Below are 20,767 nucleotides of genomic sequence, written 5' to 3'. Positions count from 1 at the left end.
TCACAATATGATATAGGTATAAGAACTCCCAAGGCTGTCAAAAGCCAGGCCATAGCAGATTTGCTAGCTCAATTCCCAGGAAAGAAGGAAGGCCCGCTAAGCGAAGAAATCCCTGGTGAGGTAGCAGTGGTGGAGATCCCAGGGAAGAAATGGACCATGAGGTTTGATGGGTCGGCTACAGCAACTTCAAATGGGGTAGGAATTGTACTAAGCTGTGAAAATGGGGATATCATGCCCCTATCTTTCAAGCTTGGTTTCTCATGCTCTAATAATGCAGCTGAATATGAGGCATACTTAACTGGGTTGAATATAGCACTCAGCATAGTAGTGAAACATATGAGAGTGTTGGGAGATTCCAATCTTGTAGTCTCCCAAGTGAAAGGTGACTTTGCATTACGGGAACAAAGCTTAGCAGCCTACAGGACTTGGGCACAAAGGCTGGAGATGAAATTTCACACCTTCAGCATAGAATACACTCAAAGAAGTGAAAACAGGTTTGCTGATGCGCTCGCCACCCTGGGATCCTAAATACCGCTTAATGGGAGGGATACGCTGATAAAAATAGGAAGACAGGAACATTCTATTGTAAGGATCCTCCAAGGGATGTACCCCGGAGAGTCCAAACAATGGGACTGGAGGGACGAAGTCAAAGAAAAGATGAAAGAGGTAGGTCCTAGAGGGAACATCAAAGAACTAATGGATTACACTCAGATAGAAGGAGAATTGTATAGAAGGCTGCCCGGAGGGATACTGTCCAGATGTATCACCGAGAAGGAAGGAAAGTCGAAACTAGAAGAATTACACGCCCAAGTATGTGGAGTTGCAGAAAAGGTCAGCCTATACAGAAGGATGCAATGCATGGGGTATTACTGGCCAGATATGGACAAGGAAGCAGCAATCACACAGGGGAAATGCTAGGAATGTCGTGTGGCAATTGATAAAGAAGAAAGCTACGCGGTGTTTATTGCAGAAGATTGGCGGGTTCCTTTCATAGGATACCTGGCTCAGGGGATCTTGCCAACCGACAGGAAACTGGCCCACAAGCTCAAAAAGTTAGCGTGCAGGTATTTCCTGCAGAATGATATTTTATTCAAAAAAGGATACCATGGGGATCCCCTCAGGTGCCTGGGACCAAAGGAAGCTAGAGAAGTAGTCAGAGAGGTACACTCTGGAGATTGTGGAAGTCACCCAGGGAAAAGAAGGCTGTACAAGCAGTTACTGTTGTTGGGATATTACTGGCCAACGATGAAAAGGGACTCTGAGGAGCTGGTCAAAACTTGTCGTGCTTGCCAAGTCCTGGGAGATGCAATTCACACTCATCCAAATGTCCTACAGGATATGACGACGCCATGGCCTTTTCATACTTGGGGGTTCGATCTCATAGGGCCTATAAACCCTCCATCCAACGGTTATATATGGATCCTGGCAGCCACGGAGTACTTTACAAAATGGGTAAAGGCCATCCCCTTGAAAAAAGCTACTGGAGCAGCTGTGGCAAATTTCATTCGAGACCACATCATTACAAGGTTCGGGATCCCCAGAAGATTGATCAGTGACAATGGAACCCCATTCATAAACAAAGATATGAAGGGATTAACTGAAGCATACCACATCAAGCATAGAAGATCTACCCCATATTACCCATAAGGAAACGGCCAAGCTGAGGCTACTAATAAGGTAATGTTGAAGATCCTTAAGAAAATGAAGCACGAGTATGGGGGGAAATGGAGTGACCATCTGGCAGATGTGCTTTGGGCATGTAGAAGCTCTGTAAAAATAGCCACAGGATTTTCCCCATTCTCCCTAGTCTATGGAACAGAAGCCATCAGCCTCGTGGAGTTAGTCATTCCTACACCAAGGGTAATTCTGGAGGAAAATCAAGGAGAAAGTAAGGACGCAAACAATGAAAAGAGGCTAGCAGATCTGGAAGGGGTAGAAGAAGAAAGAGAGCTGGCCAAGAAAAGGAGCCGGAGATACCAGTAAAGAATGACCAGAGCATATGCACAAACAGTACGCCCAAGAGTGTTCACTGAGGGACAATTAGTACTAAGGATGGCAGAGCACGTGAGGAGGAACCTGCTAGGGCCTTCCAAGTTCACCCCAAAATGGGAAGGACCCTACATCATCAATGCAGCTCATGAGAGTGGGTATTATTACCTTGCCAAAGAAGATGGGACAGTCCTGACAGAACCCGTAAACGGGAAATGGCTGAAACAATACTATGCATAAGGACAAGGGGATCCCGATACCTCAGGATCCTTTTACCAGCTTCACTATCTGCTAAGTTTTTTATTATTATCCTTTTTTTTATTTTTTCAGCCTTTATCATGAATTCTGGTCTAAGATAATTTTGTTCAGGAACATGTGATAGATTGACACTTTGTGGTCAATACTGCACCAAATGATTTTTTCTTTGTTCCTTAAAAATGACCATGCTTTAATGAAGTTCCTGTTTCTTCAACATTTGAATATTTCTTTAAATACTGCAAAGACCAAATTTGGATAGATTTAAGGAGGGATACCTGAGTAAAAAAAAAGGGGGAAAGTATGTAATACCCTTTTACATATGGCCCAGAATCTACCTCACAAATAATTTCAGATATCCCACAAACAGTTCCAAGTGCATAGGTCTAGGATCACAGAATAAAAGTGAAGAATTTAGGATACCTAGCCTAGCACTTGGCAAAAGGGGAACCTGTCAAAGTTCATGAACTGCGACCGTATCTCAAAAAAAAATACATAGGAAAGGATACCAGTGTACCTAGTTCAGTACTTGCACAATAAATTACCGGGTACCTGGACCAGAACTTACAGTGAAGCCTGTGGAAACCATGGTCCAGGACTTAGGAAAGAAAAGAGTTGTAAGAAAGTAAAGGCAATATATCCAAGAAAAAAGGCAGATTCACATACTAAGAAATGAGAAGCAGTTTTGAAACACAAAAAAAAAAAAAGAGAAAGCAAAGAGTAGAGCAATGTTAAAAAAAAAACTTATACAACCCCAAATTGTTTATGTAAGTCTAAAATAAGCTAAGGAATGAGGCCAGCCAACAGGGAGGCATCCGGAGGAATAACAGGCACAGTCAAAGAAGAGAGGATCCTCTGCCGCTTGACCTTCAAGTCTTGTAAAGCCTTGTGAGCATGAGCCAAAGCTTCCTCAGCAGCAGCTATCTCAGTGTCTATACTCTTGAATGATTGCCTTTGAAACAGCATATGAGCCAGCAGACGCAAGTGATCCAGCAGAAAAGACAAATTGAACTTGGCCTCCAGAAGGTCTTGCACCCCTCCTCTCCACTCCAGAAGCTTTTCCTCAGACAAAGAATCTATAGAGGAATTCCTTAGGGAAACCAGCACGGTACACAGCAACTCCATCAAAATATTGCCTAGAAAGATGCCTCCCCTGAAGCCACTGGTGAAATCCCCGTGACTCTTGAGCAGACTCTCTAGCAACGGCAGGCCTTCCACAGGAACAGAGAAGCGTAGGAAGTTGCCATAAGAAGACCCAAAAACATGGAAGTGGTTGGCGGGAAGACTGTTAAATTCCAAGAGATCAAAGCGAGCCAGGAAGGAGGAAAGCCCTGAATCAAGATCTGAGGCAGCCACTTTCGAGGCATCCCCCATCACTGTGTCACCACTTGCAGAGACAGGGGGACTTGCAGCCTTTCGCTCTGGATGAAGGTTAGCAACTTGAACAGGTCTCACAATTCCTTTAGGGATAATAGGCTCAGAACCTGCAAAGCCTGTTTCAATATTCAAGAAGAAAAGAAAAGGAAGAACAGATTTATTCTTAAAAAAAAAAAAGAAAAAAAAACAAGAAGGACAAACCAGTTCCGGCTTCTTGGGGCAGAGCCTCTTCTTCCTGATCCCCTGACTTCCCCGAGGATTCTGGGAAAGAACATAAGGCAAGTTGAAGAAAAGGTGAAGGACCAACGGCAAAATGGCTAAAGGAAGGAATAGATGCAGGGGGCTTCGCCATAAAAGAAAAGGAAAAAGAAGGGCGAAGGGAAGGAAAGAAAAGAAAACACAATGGGAGCAGCTCGCACTCACTTTCTGAGCTGTCTGATTCTAAAGAAGAGGCAACACTGGGAGTGGATTTCTCACTGGTTTGACCTAAAAGGGAGAAAGAAAAGGAGGAACTCAAAAAACTGGAAAAGAAAATAAAGATATAACGTTATTTCAAGGAAACAAGGCTTACCTGTTTGTTTGGATAAATCAGTGTCTCCTAAAACGCCTTTATCTGACAAGGATTGAGGAAACACAGTCCTGATAGGACTAGGAGTATGTTCAAGATGGGGACTTTGAGATGAAGGGATCCCAGAGACTTTGGGATCCTGAGAATCTTGGGAATCTTGCATCGGTTGCCTGGTTTCCTCAGCTGAACCACCAGTAGGGGACTCCTTCCCCACAGCAGGAAAAACAACAGAAAGAGCTGTGATAGCTACCTCTCCCAGAGCCTTGCCAGTCATAGGAGGGGATACCTCCACCTAAAGGAAGAAGAAGAGGAAAAGGCAGCACCAAGTAAAAAGAAAAACAATGGGAAATGCTAACAACACAATGACAGAACAGAAGGGAGAAAACAAAAAAGGGGAGACACACATACCACATCGTCACTAGAAGATTGGCTTTTACCCTTCTTGTGATCAAACTTGCGCTTGGACTGCAAAGGAAATCACCACTCGTTAGCAAAATAGAAATAAGTGCAACAAGGTGAAAAAATAAAAAGAGAGAAGAAGGAAAGAAGTCTTGCCCTTCTCTCTCTCTCAACAGATTCTCTGGAAGTCTTTTGCTTACTACGAGTACACCCAGAGGGTCCTAAAGGAGGCTGGGATACCAAGCCAGAGGATCCTAAAGAACCATGGACTGAAGCAGTCATAGGAACCTGGGAAAAAGAAGACTCTACCTTGGTCTTCTTCCGGGTCCTTGAAACCAAAGGTTCCCTGACATCCTTGCCTTCCTGAGATGCCAAGTGTGCTTGAGATTTCCCAGTTTTTCTTCTTTTCGCCTCAGAACCTATCTCCACACCCCCTGTACTTTCGCCAACATCAACAGCTTTCATTTTCTTCGGCCTGACGTCCTTACCTTTACTCGGAGCAGTGGCAGCACTTATTGTCTCCATTGCACCTTTCTTGATGGGTACTCCAGAAGAAGCGCCAATAATGAGACTATCACCCAGCCAAGTCTCAGGAAAGTCCTGTCCATAAGCCACCCAACCTCCCCTGGAGGCATGCCACTCTGCGAACCCAGTCTTGCTGCTTGTAGTAGCAGAAACAATCCCAGCAGTGGGAAGGGATAAACGTCTATTGGATGTCGGAGCAGAAACAATGCTAGGATTCGGGGCTTCCCGAACTGTACCAGAGCCAACATAATCAACAAAAGACTTTTGTACTCTTCTCCAATAACTGGTATAGCCGCTAGAAGCAAAGACTCCTCTCTAAGAGTTAGGCACTGCAAATTGGGGGCTCCTCCATGACCAATAAGAAAAGGCCTGCAGCCTCAGGAAAGGATCCAAGGAAGGAAGGGATGGCACCACATCCTTAAAAACTGGAGGGATGTCTTGGTCAAAACCAAATTGTCGGAGCACCCGGTGTGCTGAATAATGAGTATATTTTGCGCCACTTGAAGAAGGCACAGGAAGCCAGGAGGGGCTAATGCAGGCAAGATAAGCCAGACTGCCCTCATCACCACGGCGCAAGTCAAAGGTATTACCTGTAGAAGATAAAAAAGAAGACAACACAGAATCACACGCGAAGCCAGGACCAAACTCACGAGGGGATCTCCAATGTAAGCTCCCTGCTTGATCAAACAACTCCACAAGATAATGGCCACCGCCTTTCAAGCTAATACAACGAAAAATGATGGGAAAGGCATCGGTAGAATTGCCACAAAGACCCTTCACTATGTCAGGGGATCCTTGGAACTTGTCCTTCACAAATTTCAAATTCCTGCACTTGGCCAAAGTAGCTGCAAAACGGTCCCACATGAAAATCTGAAGAATGGCACAGTGAAGAGATGAAGTGATCACGTAACAAGAATCACCCTTAGTCTCATCTCCATGAAGCTGGTCCAATTGAGAGTAAACATGACCCAAAAACAGAGGGGCCAAAGGATACTGGGTGCCTCGAGCCAACTTGATTGCCAACGGAAAAAACGAAGACTTAACTCCGTACCCAGGGAACTCACTAAACAAAAACTTACTAAGCCAAAAAGCCAGAAAACCGGCCCACCTCACTTCTATATCCTTCTCACGAGAAAGGGTCATCACCCATCTCCCCATCCTAGCCGGCTTACCACCAGAAGAGGCAGCGCGACCACCAAAATGACCAAACAATTTATCCTCTACCACGAGATCCTCACCAGAAAGGCTAATATCAAACGGGCTCTCTTCACCAAACACCGGGAGTAGGAAATTATTAACCACATCTTCCAAGGTGATCGTCAATTCACCAGCAGAAAAGAAAAAAGTATGAAGAGAAGGGCACCAACGACGTACCAGATGCCTGAGCCCTTTGGCGTCTCTAAAGCCCTCAAGGTTTCTGGAAATAGCCACTGCCTTTAGGATACCGGCGCGCTCCAAGCGACCCACAAACTCAGCATCAGACAGTTCCTTGTCTACCCATATAGGCCAGCCCTAAATCTTTCCTAGAACAAAATCAAAGAAAATAGGAACCGCTTCTTGGATTCCTTGCCTAATCTGGAGATCGAAAATCTCTCTAGGGTCAGGAACCTGGGCGGAACCAGCTGTTGAGGTCTAAAAAATCACAGTAAAATAAGCCCAAGAAAGAATAAGCTAAGCCCAAGAAAGAGTGAGTTAAGCCCAAAAAAAAAAAGAAAACTCAGACCAAGTCCAAAGGGATTATACGAAAGGCCCTGAGGATCCCGAAGCCCAGAAAAGGAAAAGCAACCAAAGAAAAAAGAGAGAGAACATCACAGCAAAGTATAAGACGCAAGGATCCTCAGGCACCATCAATAAGCGCAAAGAAAAAAGAAGACCAGGACAGATCGATAGAAAGAAGATAGAAAAAGAAAACAAGAAAAACAAAAGAACGCAAGCGACCCTTCATGGCACAGACAGAAAAGGCGTTGGAGAACCAAGACAAGGAAGAAGAATGATAACAAAACGATTTCAAAAGAGCAGAACAGGATTCCGCCCAAATAGGAAAGAAACAGAAAGGTAAAAGACGCCAGAAGTGAGGATGCCGAGAAGGGCATACCTCAGCACATCCCAAAGAGGATGGCCAACCAGAAGCTTTCGAAGGAATCAGAACCAAGAGAAGGAAAGAATGAGAGAAAACGGAAAATGGGACTTACTGAGATGATGAGGACAGAACATACTCTGTTTGCAAAAGACCAAAACAGGGGAACCAACGGTTCCCCAAGACGCCCAGAAAAACTCCACTATAAAAGGAGAGGATGGGTTGTGAAGAAGGCAGCGAGAAAAAAAGAAAGGAACAATAGAAAGAAGAGATTCCCTAGAAAAAATTATCAGAAAGTCCAGGCAGAAAGAGAATACTAAGGGAAAACAAATACTGCTTCCCGATATCCTGTAAAAGCAACTATGGCACATACTCGGATCCAACGAGAATCAAATTTCGCAAGTTTTGAAGGCTAAAATAGCCATTCAAGGCTGCAATTTTTGAGCTCGATTGGACCTTGTATCACGTCCTAGTAAGCTTGTTGTAATCAAACAGATAATGCTTTAATGAAATACTGTTTCATAATTCCCAGGATCCCCACAGTACTTTTTTTTTTATCGTCTTGCTAATCCTGCTTTTCTTTTCTTTTTGAGCTTACGTTGTTAATTTCTGGCACTCCTCGATATCCTTGTTTGTCATTTTTTGTATGTTGTCAGGAGTATTCTCTGCATTCACTTGATTCTTAAACAGCCATTTAACTGCGGTGAGTCAAGGCCCAGTCCACCAAATCCTTTCTTTTTCATTCAGGCTCGGGATCCTTGGGCCTGAGTATCCCGAAAAAAGCACTCTCACATTTTGGCGACTCCATTGGGGACTGGGCAAAGAAGAAGGAAGAAACAATCCCTTCACAGAGAATGCCTCCAAGACAAAGAAACAGCAAAGGAACCAATGTGCCACCTACGGCCTCTGAGCCTGTAGGAGAAAACGAGGAAGTCTCCAGGCAAGGAGGTGGGATACCCTTGGTGGAACAGGAGGTTGTGTCGGAACAAAGACACGCAAGACAGGAACCAGACCTAATGGCCAGGATGACAGCAATGTTAAAGGATCTGGAGCAAGAAGTTCGTCTTCTCAAAGAAGGCAGGACACAGGAAGTCAGAGACAACATTCCCCCTACTGGCCACCAAGATGGGACCCAGCCAGAAGGAGGGTCAGCAGTAGGAGGAAGAGCCAACCCTCAGTATTTGACACTGGCAGACGTCAATGCCCTCCTGGAGCAAGAAAGGGAAAAACTCTCAGGGATCCCCAAGCAATTCTCTCGGGATCCCCCGTTCCCTCCAGAACTCCTTGGCAAACCATATCCTAAGGGATACGAACCCCCAAAGTTCCATCCTTTCGATGGGAGGAATGGAAGTGCCGTGGAACATGTGAGCAGGTTTGTCCACACTATGGGCCCCTATGCAGGAGACAAAGAATTATGTCTAAGGGAATTTGCCAAATCTTTGGTGGATAGGGCATACACCTGGTACACCACGCTGAGACCCGGGTCCATCAAGACCTGGGATGAGATGATGGAAAAATTCTGCGCCAAATATTACCCTGGTGAAGACAAAATCACTTTCCAGAACCTGCAGATGGTGAGGCAGAGACCTGGAGAAGATCCTGTTCAGTTTATTAAAAGACTCGAAGATGTGTCTCTAGACTGCTATGGAGACCATGAAGAAAAGGAGCTCGTAGAGACCTGTATAGCCAACATGCTTTTTGATTACAGGCTCAACCTTGAAAATTTATGTATCACACAGTTTGCTGACCTGCTACAGAGAACCAGAAGGACAGCACAAACCATGAGAACAAAAAGGCTGCCCGCATCCCAAGCTATGACAGCATCAGCAGGAGAGAAAAGGAAGAGACCAGATGGGAAGGTGTTTGAGGAACCACCAGTGATCCCATGCACAGCTGAAGAGTTAAGCCATGTCCTAGACAAATGGATTGGAGATGGGGTTGTCAGGCCATTCATTGTGTCCAGGCCACCAACCGAGGAAGAAAGGAAGAATCCTTTATTTTGCAGAATCCATAATTATGTGAAGCACTCCACTAAGGACTGCTGGACCCTTCGCAGGCTCTTCCACAAAAAGTTGAGGGAAGGAACCTTGGAACTCACTCAGAAGGAACCGGAAGTGCAGAGGAACCCCTTACCTAACCACAAAGGAAAAGGGGTGGTAGCAGTAGTAATACATGGGAACCCAGCAGAGGCAGGAGAATCTGAAGGATCCTTCCACCCGAGTACAGTTAAGACCCTCCAGAAGAATCCTAAGTTCAGGTCACTATTCAATCAACTAGGATTCGGACCAGAAGCAAGAAGAGTAGCCACAGAGTCTCTCATGAGTATAGCAGCAGATTCAGGGATGGAATGTTTTACAGCTGAGTCACATGCTAGTCGAGCTTTCCTGGAGACAACCAATGCAATAACTTTCACTGATGAGGACATGGAGATTGAGCACCCAGACCACCGTAGGCCCCTTTATCTAATGGCCACCATAAACGGCGTTCAAGTCAGAAGAGCACTGGTGGATACAGGGGCATCACTCAACCTCATAGCCTTGAGTACCTTGGAAGCTGTTGGCTTAGCTGACAGAAGAATCCTGGGGACCCCCATGGAGATAACAGGATTTGGAGGATCGGTGGAAGCAACAGAAGGATACGTGTAGCTAGCCTTAAGGGTAGGGCCAATAGTAGCTTTGACAAGGTTTCATGTGATTAATGCAGAAGTTTTTTATCACGTGCTGCTGGGACGCCCGTGGCTTCATAAACATCGCCTTATTCCATCCACGTTCCATCAATGCATTAAAGGGAGACTGAATGGGAGGCCTATAAGGATCCCTGCCAATCATAATCCTTTCAGCCAGGGAGAAGTGAACTTTGCAGAAACGATGTTTTATGATGAGTTGGAGCCAGATGATGAGAACCCCACCCCGGGGACCCCGGGGGCACCTATCCTAGAAGAAGAAGAAGGAGGAAGGGGCACCCGTGACCTGAGAAACCTTTTAGAAAGAAAAAGACAAAAGAGGGAGCCCAGCTCTTCAGGATCCCGAGAATGTGTGGTGGTGCGGGAACCTGGGGGAAGGCTAATTTATCGTTTGTGAAGGTGCGCGGGACCCGCATGCATTGTGCAGGAAGGTCCCGGACCACCAAGCTGCATGATGGCCCAAGAAGAAATCCCAGAAGAACCAGTTAAGGAGGCCCAGATTCAGCCCGAGGAAGAACTGAAGGAAGTAGACCTGGGAACAGAACCAGGATCCCGGAAACCTGTTTTCATTAGCAGTCAATTGGTGGCTCAAGAAAGAGAACAACTGGTAACCTTACTTCAAAAATACAGAGATGTGTTTGCATGGACTTATGATGAGATGCCTAGTCTAGACCCGGAGTTGGTAGTCCATTCTCTTAATGTGGAACCAGGGGTGAGGCCAGTAGTCCAACCAGCCAGGGTCTTCCACACTGAGGTAGAAGCTCAAATAGTCCAAGAAGTCAAGAAATTACTAACAGCTGGTTTTATCAAACCCATCCAACACCCAAAATGGCTTTCCAACATTGTACCTGTGAAGAAGAAGAATGGTCAAATCCGCTGCTGTGTAGACTTTCGCAACTTGAACAAGGCATGTCCTAAAGATGAGTTCCCCTTGCTCAATATCGATCTCCTTGTAGATTCAGCTGCAGGAAACTCAATGTTCTCGTTTATGGATGGGTACAGTGGATACAATCAAATTCGCATGGCAGCCAAAGATGCAGAGAAGACGGCATTCAGAACTCCAATTGGGAACTTTTACTACACTGTAATGCCCTTTGGCCTCAAAAATGCGGGGGCTACGTATCAACGGACCATGACAGCCATTTTCCATGACATGATGCATGAGGAGATGGAAGATTATGTAGACGATATTGTGGTCAAGTCAAAAACCAGAATAGGACATTTCCAAGTACTTGAGCAGGTCTTTGAAAGATGTAGGAAATACAAGTTACGTATGAACCCCATGAAGTGCGCCTTTGGAGTGTCTGCTGGAAAGTTCCTTGGGTTCCTGGTACATCACAAAGGCATAAGCGTGGATCCAGCCAAGGCCACAGCTATTGCCACGATGATTAGACCAACTACTGTTAGAGAACTCAAAAGCTTCCTGGGAAGAGTCTCCTATATCAGGAGGTTTGTGCCTGGTTTAGCCTCAGCTACGGCAGGCTTATCAAAATTACTGAAAAAGGGAAATGAATTCACCTGGGGAACAGAGCAACAGGAAGCCTTTCAAAGAATTCAGAGCATTATGAACCATCTGCCCACCCTCCAGGCACCAGTACGTGGGCGACCTCTGTTGCTATACTTAGCATCAAACTCTCAGGCAATAGGAGCTTTGCTGGCACAAGAAGATGACCAAGGAAATGAGCAGCCCATATATTATGTAAGCAGAACACTCAAGGATACCGAGACCAGGTACCCCAGAATAGAGAAAGCCTGCCTAGTAATCGTTTATGCCTCCCAAAGGTTGAAGAGGTACTTCTCAGCTCACCAAATCCTCTTGGTAACCAAGTCCCACCCCATAAAAGCACTCCTGCACCAGCCCCTTCTCACGGGAAGAATAGCACAATGGCTAGTGTTGCTCTCACAATATGATATAGGTATAAGAACCCCCAAGGCTGTCAAGAGCCAGGCCATAGCAGATTTGCTAGCTCAATTCCCAGGAAAGGAAGAAGGCCCACTGAGCGAAGAAATCCCTGGTGAGGTAGCAGTGATGGAGATCCCAGGAAAGAAATGGACCATGAGGTTTGACGGGTCAGCTACAGCAACTTCAAATGGGGTAGGAATTGTACTGAGCTGCGAAAATGGGGATATCATGCCCCTGTCTTTCAAACTTGGTTTCTCATGCTTTAATAATGCAGCTGAGTATGAGGCATACTTAACTGGGTTGGCTATAGCACTCAGCATAGGAGTGAAACATATGAGAGTGCTGGGAGATTCTAATCTGGTAGTCTCCCAAGTGAAAGGTGACTTTGTACTACGGGAGCAAAGTTTAGCAGCCTACAGGACTTAGGCACAGAGGCTGGATATGGAATTTCAAACCTTCAGCATAGAATACACTCAAAGAAGTGAAAACAGGTTTGCAGATGCTCTCGCCACACTGGGATCCCAAATACCATTTGATGGGAGAGATACACTGATAAAAATAGGAAGGCAGGAACATTCTATTGTGAGGATCCTCCAAGGGATGTACCCAGGGGGATCCAAACAGTGGGATTGGAGGGACGAAGTCAAAGAAAGGATGAAAGAGGTAAACCCTAGAGGGAACATCAAAGAGCTAATGGATTACACTCAGATAGAAGGAGAATTGTACAGAAGATTGCCAGGAGGAATACTGTCCAGATGTATCGCCGAGAAGGAAGGAAAGTTGAAATTAGAAGAATTACACGCCCAAACATGTGGAGTTGCAGAAAAAGTCAGCCTATACAGGAGGATGCAACGCATGGGGTATTACTGGCCAGATATGGACAAGGAAGCAGCAGTCATACAGGGGAAATGTAAGGAATGTCGTTTGGCAATCGATAAAGAAGAAAGCTACGCTGTGTTTGTTACGGAAGATTGGCGGGTTCCTTTCATAGGATACCTGGCTCAGGGTATCCTGCCAACCGACAAGGAACTGGCCCATAAGCTCAAGAAACTAGCGTGCAGGTATTTCTTGCAGAACGACATTTTGTTCAAAAAAGGATACCACGGGGATCCCCTCAGGTGCCTGGGACCAAAGGAAGCTAGAGAAGTAGTCAGAGAGGTGCACTCTGGAGATTGTGGAAGTCACCCAGGGAAGAGAAGGCTGTATAAGCAGTTACTGTTATTGGGGTATTACTGGCCAACGATGAAAAGAGACTCTGAGGAGCTTGTCAAAACATGTCATGCTTGCCAAGTCCTAGGGGATGCGATTCACACTCACCCAAATGTCCTACAGGATATGACGACACCATGACCTTTTCATACTTGGGGGCTCGATCTCATAGGGCCCATAAACCCTCCATCCAATGGTTATATATGGATCCTGGCAGCCACGGAGTACTTTACAAAATGGATAGAGGCCATCCCTTTGAAAAAAGCTACTGGATCAGCTGTAGCAAATTTCATTCGAGACCACATCATTACAAGGTTCGGGATCCCCAGAAGACTTATCAGTGACAATGGAACCCCATTTATAAACAAAGATGTGAAGGGATTAACTGAAGCATACCACATCAAGCAGGGAAGATCTACCCCATACTACCCACAAGGAAACGGCCAAGCTGAAGCTACTAACAGGGTAATATTAAAAATCCTTAAGAAAATGAAGCATGAGTATGGAGGAAAATAGAGTGACCATCTGGCAGATGTGCTTTGGGCATGTAGGAGCTCTGTAAAGACAGCCACAGGATTCTCCCCATTCTCCCTGGTTTATGGAATAGAGGCCATCAGCCCTGTGGAGTTAATCATTCCTACACCAAGGGTAGTTCTTGAGGAAAATCAGGGAGAAAGTGAAGACGCAAGCAATGAAAAGAGATTAGTAGATCTGGAAGGAGTAGAAGAAGAAAGGGAACTGGCCAAGAAAAGGAGCCAAAGATACCAGCAAAGAATGACCAGAGCATATGCACAAGCAGTACGCCCAAGAGTGTTCACCAAAGGGCAATTAGTGCTAAGGATGGCGGAGCACGTGAGGAGGAACCTGCCAGGGCCTTCCAAGTTCACCCCAAAATGGGAAGGACCCTACATCATCAATGCAGCTCATGAAAGTGGATATTATTACCTTGCCAAAGAAGATGGAACAGTCCTGACAGAACCCATAAACGGGAAATGGCTGAAGCAATATTATGCATAAGGACAAGGGGATCCCCAGTACCTCAGGGTCCTTTCACCAGCTTCACTATCTGCTAAGTTCCTTTTTTATTTTTGTCTTTTTATTTTCAGCCTTTATCAAGAATTCTGGTCTAAGATAATTTTGTTCAGGAACATGTGATAGATTGACACTTTGTGGTCAATGCTGCACCAAAAGACTTTTTATTTGTTCCTAAAAAAAAAATGATCATGTTTTAATGGAATTCCTGTTTCTGCAACATTTAAGTTTTTCTTTACTGCAAAGACTAAATATGGATAAATTCAAGGAAGGATACCTGAGTCAAAAAAGGGGAGAATGTGTAATACCCTTTTACATATGGCCCAGGATCCACCTCACAAATAATTTCAGATATCCCACAAACAGTCCCAAGTGCATAGGTCTAGGATCACAGAATAAAAGAAAATATCTAGGATACCTAGCCTAGCACTTGGCAAAAGGGGAACCTGTCAAAGTTCATGAATTGGGACCGTATCTCAAAAAAAAATATATAGAGAAGGATACTAGTGTACCCAGTTCAGTACTTGCACAATAAATCACCAGGTACCTGGACCAGAACTTACAGTGAAGCTTGTGGGAACCATGGTCCAGGACTCAGAAAAGAAAAGAGTCACGAGAAAGTAAAGACAATATATATATCCAAGGAAAAAGGCAGATTCACATACTAAGAAATAAGAAGCAGTTTTGAGAAAGCAAGAAGCAGAGCAATGTTCAAAAAAAAAACTTATACAACCCCAAATTGTTCATGTAAAAAAAAAAAAGAAGCTAAGGAATGAGGCAGGCCAACAAAGAAGCATCTGGAGAAATAGCAGGAACAGCCAAAGTAGAAAGGATCCTCTGCCGCTTGACTTTCAAATCTTGTAAAACTTTGTGAGCATGAGCCAAAGCTTCCTCAGCAACAGCTATCTCAGTGTCTATACTCCTGAATGATTGCCTTTGAAACATCATATGAGCCAGCAGACGCAAGTGATCCAGCAGAAAAGATAAATTAAACTTGGCCTCCAGAAGGTCCTGCACCACCCCTCTCCACTCCAGAAGCTTTTCTTCAGACAACAAATCTACAGAGGAATTCCTTAGGGAAATCAACACAGCACACAGCAACTCCATTAAAATGTTGCCTAGAAAAACGCCTCCCCTGAAGCCGCTGGTAAAATCCCCGTGACTCTTGAGCAGGCTCTCCAGCAGCGGCAAGCCTTCCACAGGAACAGAGAAGCGCAGGAAGCTGCCATAAGAAGATCCAAAAACATGAAAGTGGCTGGCAGGAAGACTGTTGAATTCCAAAAGATCAAAGTGAGCCAGGAAAGAGGAAAGCTTTGAATCAAGATCTGAGGCAGCCATCTTCGAGGCATTCCCCATCACCGCGTCACCACTTGCAGAAACCTGAGGACTTGCAGCCTTTTGCTCTGGATGAAGGTCAGCAACTTCAACAGGTCTTACAATTCCTTCAGGGATAACAGGCTCAGAACCTGTAAAGCCTGTATCAATATTCAAAAAGAAAAAAAATCAAAAAGAAAAAGAAAAGGAAGAACAGATTTAGAAGAACAAACCGGTTCCAGTTTCTTGAGGCAGAACCTCTTCTTCCTGATCTCCTGACTTCCCCGAAGATTCTGGGAAGGAACATAAGGCAAGTTGAAGAAAAGGTGAAGGACCAATGGCAAATTGGCTAAAGGAAGGGATAGATGCAGGGGGCTTCGCCATATATATAAAAAAAAAAAAAAGGGGGGGGGGGAAAGAAAAAGGAAAACACGATGGAGCAGCTTACACTCACCTTCTGAGCTCTCTGATTCTAAAGAAGAGGCAACACTGGGAGCGGGTTTCTCACTGGTTTGACCTAAAAGGAAAAAGAAGGAACTCAAGAGAAACTGGAAAAGAAAGTAAAACATAACGCCACTTCAAAAGAAACAAGGTTTACCTGTTTGTTTGGATAAAGGAGTGTCTCCCAAAGCATCCTTATCTGACAAGGATTGAGGAAACACAGTCCTGATAGGACTAGGAGTGCGTGCAAGATGGGGACTTTGAGATGATGGGATCCTAGAAGCTTTGGGATCCTGAGAATCCTGGGAACCTTGCATCGGCTGCCCAGTTTCCTCAGCGGGGTCATCAGTAAGGGGCTCCTCCCCCATAACAGGAAAAATGACAGAAAGAGCTGTGATAGTTTCCTCCCCCAGAGCCTTGCCAGTCACAGGAGGGGATACCTCCACCTAAAGAAAGGAGAAGCAGAGAAGGCAATACTAAGTAAAAAAAAAAGAAAAAAAAGAAAAAAAAAAAAAAACAGCAGGAATGCTAGCAACACAGAAAGAACAGAAGAAGGGGGAACACATGTACCACGTCGTCTCCAGAAGATTGGCTCTTACCCTTCTTATAATCAGACTTGCGCTTGGACTGCAAAGGAAATCACCACTCGTCAGCAAAGATAGAAAATGAATGCAACAAAAAAAAAAAAGAGAAGAAGGAAAGAAGTCTTGCCCTTTTCTCTCTCTCTACAAATTCTCTGGAAGTCTTTTGCTTACTACGAGTACGCCCAGAGGGTCCTAAAGGAGGCTGGGATACCAAACCAGAGGATCCTAAGGAACCATGGACTGAAGCAGTCACAGGAACCTGGGGAAAAGAAGACTCTACCTTGGTCTTCTTCCGGGTCCTTGAAACTAAAGGTTCCCTGACATCCTTGCCTTCGTGAGATGCCAAGTGTGCTTGAGATTTCCCCGTTTTCCTTCTTTTTGCTTCAGAGCCTATCTCCACACCCCCTGCACTTTCGCCAACATCAGCAGCTTTCATTTTCTTCAACTTAACATCCTTACCTTTAGCAGTAGCAGCACTAATTGTCTCTGTTGCACCCTTTTTGATGGGCACCCCAGAGGAGGTACCAATGATAAGACTATCACCCAGCCAGGCCTCAGGAAAATCCTGTCCATAAGTCACCCAACCTCCCCTGGAGGAATGCCACTCTGCAAACCCAGTCTTGCTGCTTGCAGCAGCAGAAATAATCCCAGCAGTAGGAAGGGATAAACGTCTATTAGCTGTCGGAGCAGAAACAATGCTAGAATTCGGGACTTCCCGAATTGTACCAGTGCCAACATAGTCAACAAAAGATTTTTGTACTCTTCTCCAATAACCGGTATAGCCACTGGAAGCAAAAACTCCTCTCTGGGAGTTAGGCACTACGAACTGGGGGCTCCTCCGCGACCAATAAGAAAAGGCCTGCAACCTCAAGAAAGGATCCAAGGAAGGAAGGGATGGCACCACATCCTTGAAAACTGGCGGAATGTCTTGATCAAAACCAAACTGTCGGAGCACCCGGTGTGCTGAATAATGAGTGTACTTTGGGCCACTTGAAGAGGACACTGGAAGCCAGGAGGGGCTAATGCAGGCAAGATAAGCCAGACTGCCCTCATCACCATGGCGCAGGTCGAAGGTATTACCTGTTGAAGATAAAAAAGAAGACAACACAGAATCACACGCAAAGCCAGGACCAAACTTGAAAGTTCAAAAACGTGTACAAAAACACTTTTGAACGTTTAGACCCCAAAAACCAATTTAATCAACACACGCAATATGTTAAACAACTAGTGTGCGGAAACTTAACATATGCTATAACATGGAATTGATTAAACAACTATCTAAGCCACAACAAAATAAACCACAGCAGATAATATAAAGGCAGAGATAGAGAGGAAGGAAGATGCAAACACAGCGATAACACCAGATATGTTATCGAAGAGGAAACCGAAGACCTCGGCGAAAAACCTCTCCGCCGCCCTCCAAGCGGTAATCAATCCACTAGAAAATACAGTTGGGATACAAGGACAGCAATAGACCCTCCAAGCCTAATCTACCCAATGCACCTAAGCCCTCCAAGCTTCTTGCTCCAACGAGGTTGCGCCGAACCTTTTTCTTTTCTAGCTTTCCGGATTCCGCTACTACACCGTAGCATCAACCAATGAATATTGGCTCCTTCCTAACTGCTTCCCAGAACTCCAAACGTCTGTCTCACAGAGATGATAATGGTGAGAACCAGGTTTGGTATAAAGGCCTCTCAAGGATTTGACAATGGAGAGGAAGAGAGTGAGGGATTTTGATGAGACTCTAAGGTAGAGATTGTGGGTAAAACAATCTGGTTTTTCTTTAGGGTTTCTCTCTCAAAATTCTCTCTGGAAGCTCTCTTTCAATCGTGGGTTAAAAGGGTATTTATACTGAAGAGGAGTGGAATGCGAAACGTCAGGTTTTTCCAAACAGGGGTGGCTCGCGGCTTGACCTCGCGGCTTGACTAAGTCGCGAGTTCCAGTCGCGAGTTAACCGTATGGCCAGTTGTCCTGTTTTGTCCTGTAGTGCTCCAGCTAGCATGACTGTTCATCTTCCAGCATGCTTGGCACGTGTGCATCTTCTGGCGGGTTGAAGCCGCGAGTCCAGTCGCGAGTCCCAGCCGCGACTCTCTGTTTTCTTGCACACTCTTGAGCAATCTTCACACTATCTCACTCACTACCCTTACAACAATCCCACCTAAATACAGGGTTACTAAATGCTGAATTACAAGCAAATTTGGCACGGAATAAAGCCAATTAGATGGTTGAATAAATTCAACCTTACAATCTCCCCCTTTGGCTATTCCGTGACAAAACCCTAAAACAGACTCTAGACTTAACATGTGAGTTGGGAACAGTTGATCAAAACTCACTCACACCTAATTCTAGAAGCTGTGAAGCACTTGAATCATATGAACATAAACTCCTGAAACACAACAATACACCATGATCATTGTAAGCAGAAAATTATTAATGCATATGAAACAGGCACAAAGAGATCAAGCATAAGATGGAGTTAATGAACAAACCATGGCTTGATCAACCAAGTGAACACCACAAGGTAGTGATCACAGTGTTCATTCACACTTGGAATGAACACAAGGACATACAAGTTAACAAGCACAAGGCAAGACACTTGTATGCTCAACACTCAACCAATGCATAGCACACAAGGCATATGCATCTAGGAACAATCCTACAAGGGCACAAGAGTGACAGTACATAAACCACAATGCTGAACATTTAGATTTAAAATACTGATTTCACATAGCATAAAGGCTGCACTTAAGCATGGTACATACCACAAGGCCTACAAACTATGCATAAAACATAAACCCTCAAAGCTTACAAAAGCATATGGGTACAAACTCAGAATATCCTGAATATAAACTTAAACAATATAAATTAAAAGTGCTTAAAATTTCTCCCCTTTAAAGTGATGAGAAGCTGTGATGCACTTGGAACATATATACTTGTAACCTGAAACACTTGCACAAAACACATCAGACCCTCAAGGTAAAGCAAGTAATAAAGAACAAGTATAATATAACAAGTATAGAAATGGCTATAATGATCACATAGCAAAGCAAATGATCATACGAACATGCATTCAAAGAAGCACAATAGCATAGGGATATATGCATGTCCAAAGCACAAACATGATGCAATGAGAACACCAAAGCATAACACAAAGCACCATAAAGCCAACAAGAAAACAAACAGAACAAGGTTTTCTAGTTAACACAATGTCTTCTCCCCCTTGGTATATGCATCTCCCCTATGGAATATCTCTCCCCCTACACATGTGCATGAGAAAAAGAATTTCTCTCCCTAAGGATGTGCACAAGAGTCATATAGAAATGACAAAATACTCCGAAGCATTCTCTAGAGTATACTCTCCCCCTTTTTGTCAGGAATAGACAAAGGGTCAAGAAGAAACGAGGGCAAGAGATGAAGGTATGAACAATGCTAATGATGCATGAGGGGTGCAAGATGAATGAGAGAATGAAGCACAAACCTAAGACAAAGTAACATGCTACAAAGCATAAGGTAAGCATGACATGCTAGGATGAAACAGCAAGGTCAAGACCAATGCATGACAAGGGTAACAAAGGTGTGTGCAAGAGGTGGCTAAGTGCAATGCATGATCAATGCATGAAAAATGCACATGTGGGGCAAAGTGTGCAAAATACACAACTAATGAACCAACCATGTTCCTAATGAGGAAACATGAGAAACCCCAAAGTTTGATACTCATTGGAGTTCAAACAAGCGAGAAAATGTCTAAGAGGCATTTTATCAAACACCTAGCATGCACACTATGAACAAAAATATGAAACAATGCATGAACATCATGAAATCCACCCTTAATACATGTTCTTTCTGCCACAAGGGGCCAACATCCAATGCATATCAACAAAAGAAACCAATCCCATGAAGAAAATTGACAGAAAATAAGTTTTCCCAACCCCAATGATGAAAATCCCAACCAAGAGCACAAAACTCTCCAAAACATAATCTAAGGATTAAAATCAATGAAAAGAGTTTATAATTACCTTAGAGATGTTAATGGATTGAAAAACCATTCAAATTGGTTGGGTTTTGATGTAAAAATATTGAAAGAGGGGTTTTAGAGAGGATGGGAGAGGTTTAAAACAAGTTTCCCACGAAAAAGCTCTTTAAAAAGCTGATTCTGGGCGACTCGCGACTGGCAATCGCGAGCCAAGTCGCGAGTGAGCCGCGAAACCTCTCTGTCTGAGCTCGCGGCTTAGACTCGCGGCTTGCAAGCCGCCAAACCGACCAGCCAAAACTGGCAGCTTGCTGGCAGCTCACGCGACCAGCCAAAATGAGTGGCCAAAAAATCTGACACTTGTTTTTCAAACCAGAACATGTTTAAACATTGAAAAACAAAGTAAGCACTAAACAAAAACTCAAAGAGTGATAAAAATCA

This window comes from Quercus robur, chromosome 7, assembly GCF_932294415.1.
Source record: "Quercus robur chromosome 7, dhQueRobu3.1, whole genome shotgun sequence".
NCBI lineage: Eukaryota > Viridiplantae > Streptophyta > Magnoliopsida > Fagales > Fagaceae > Quercus > Quercus robur.
This window is presented reverse-complemented; position numbering follows the sequence as displayed.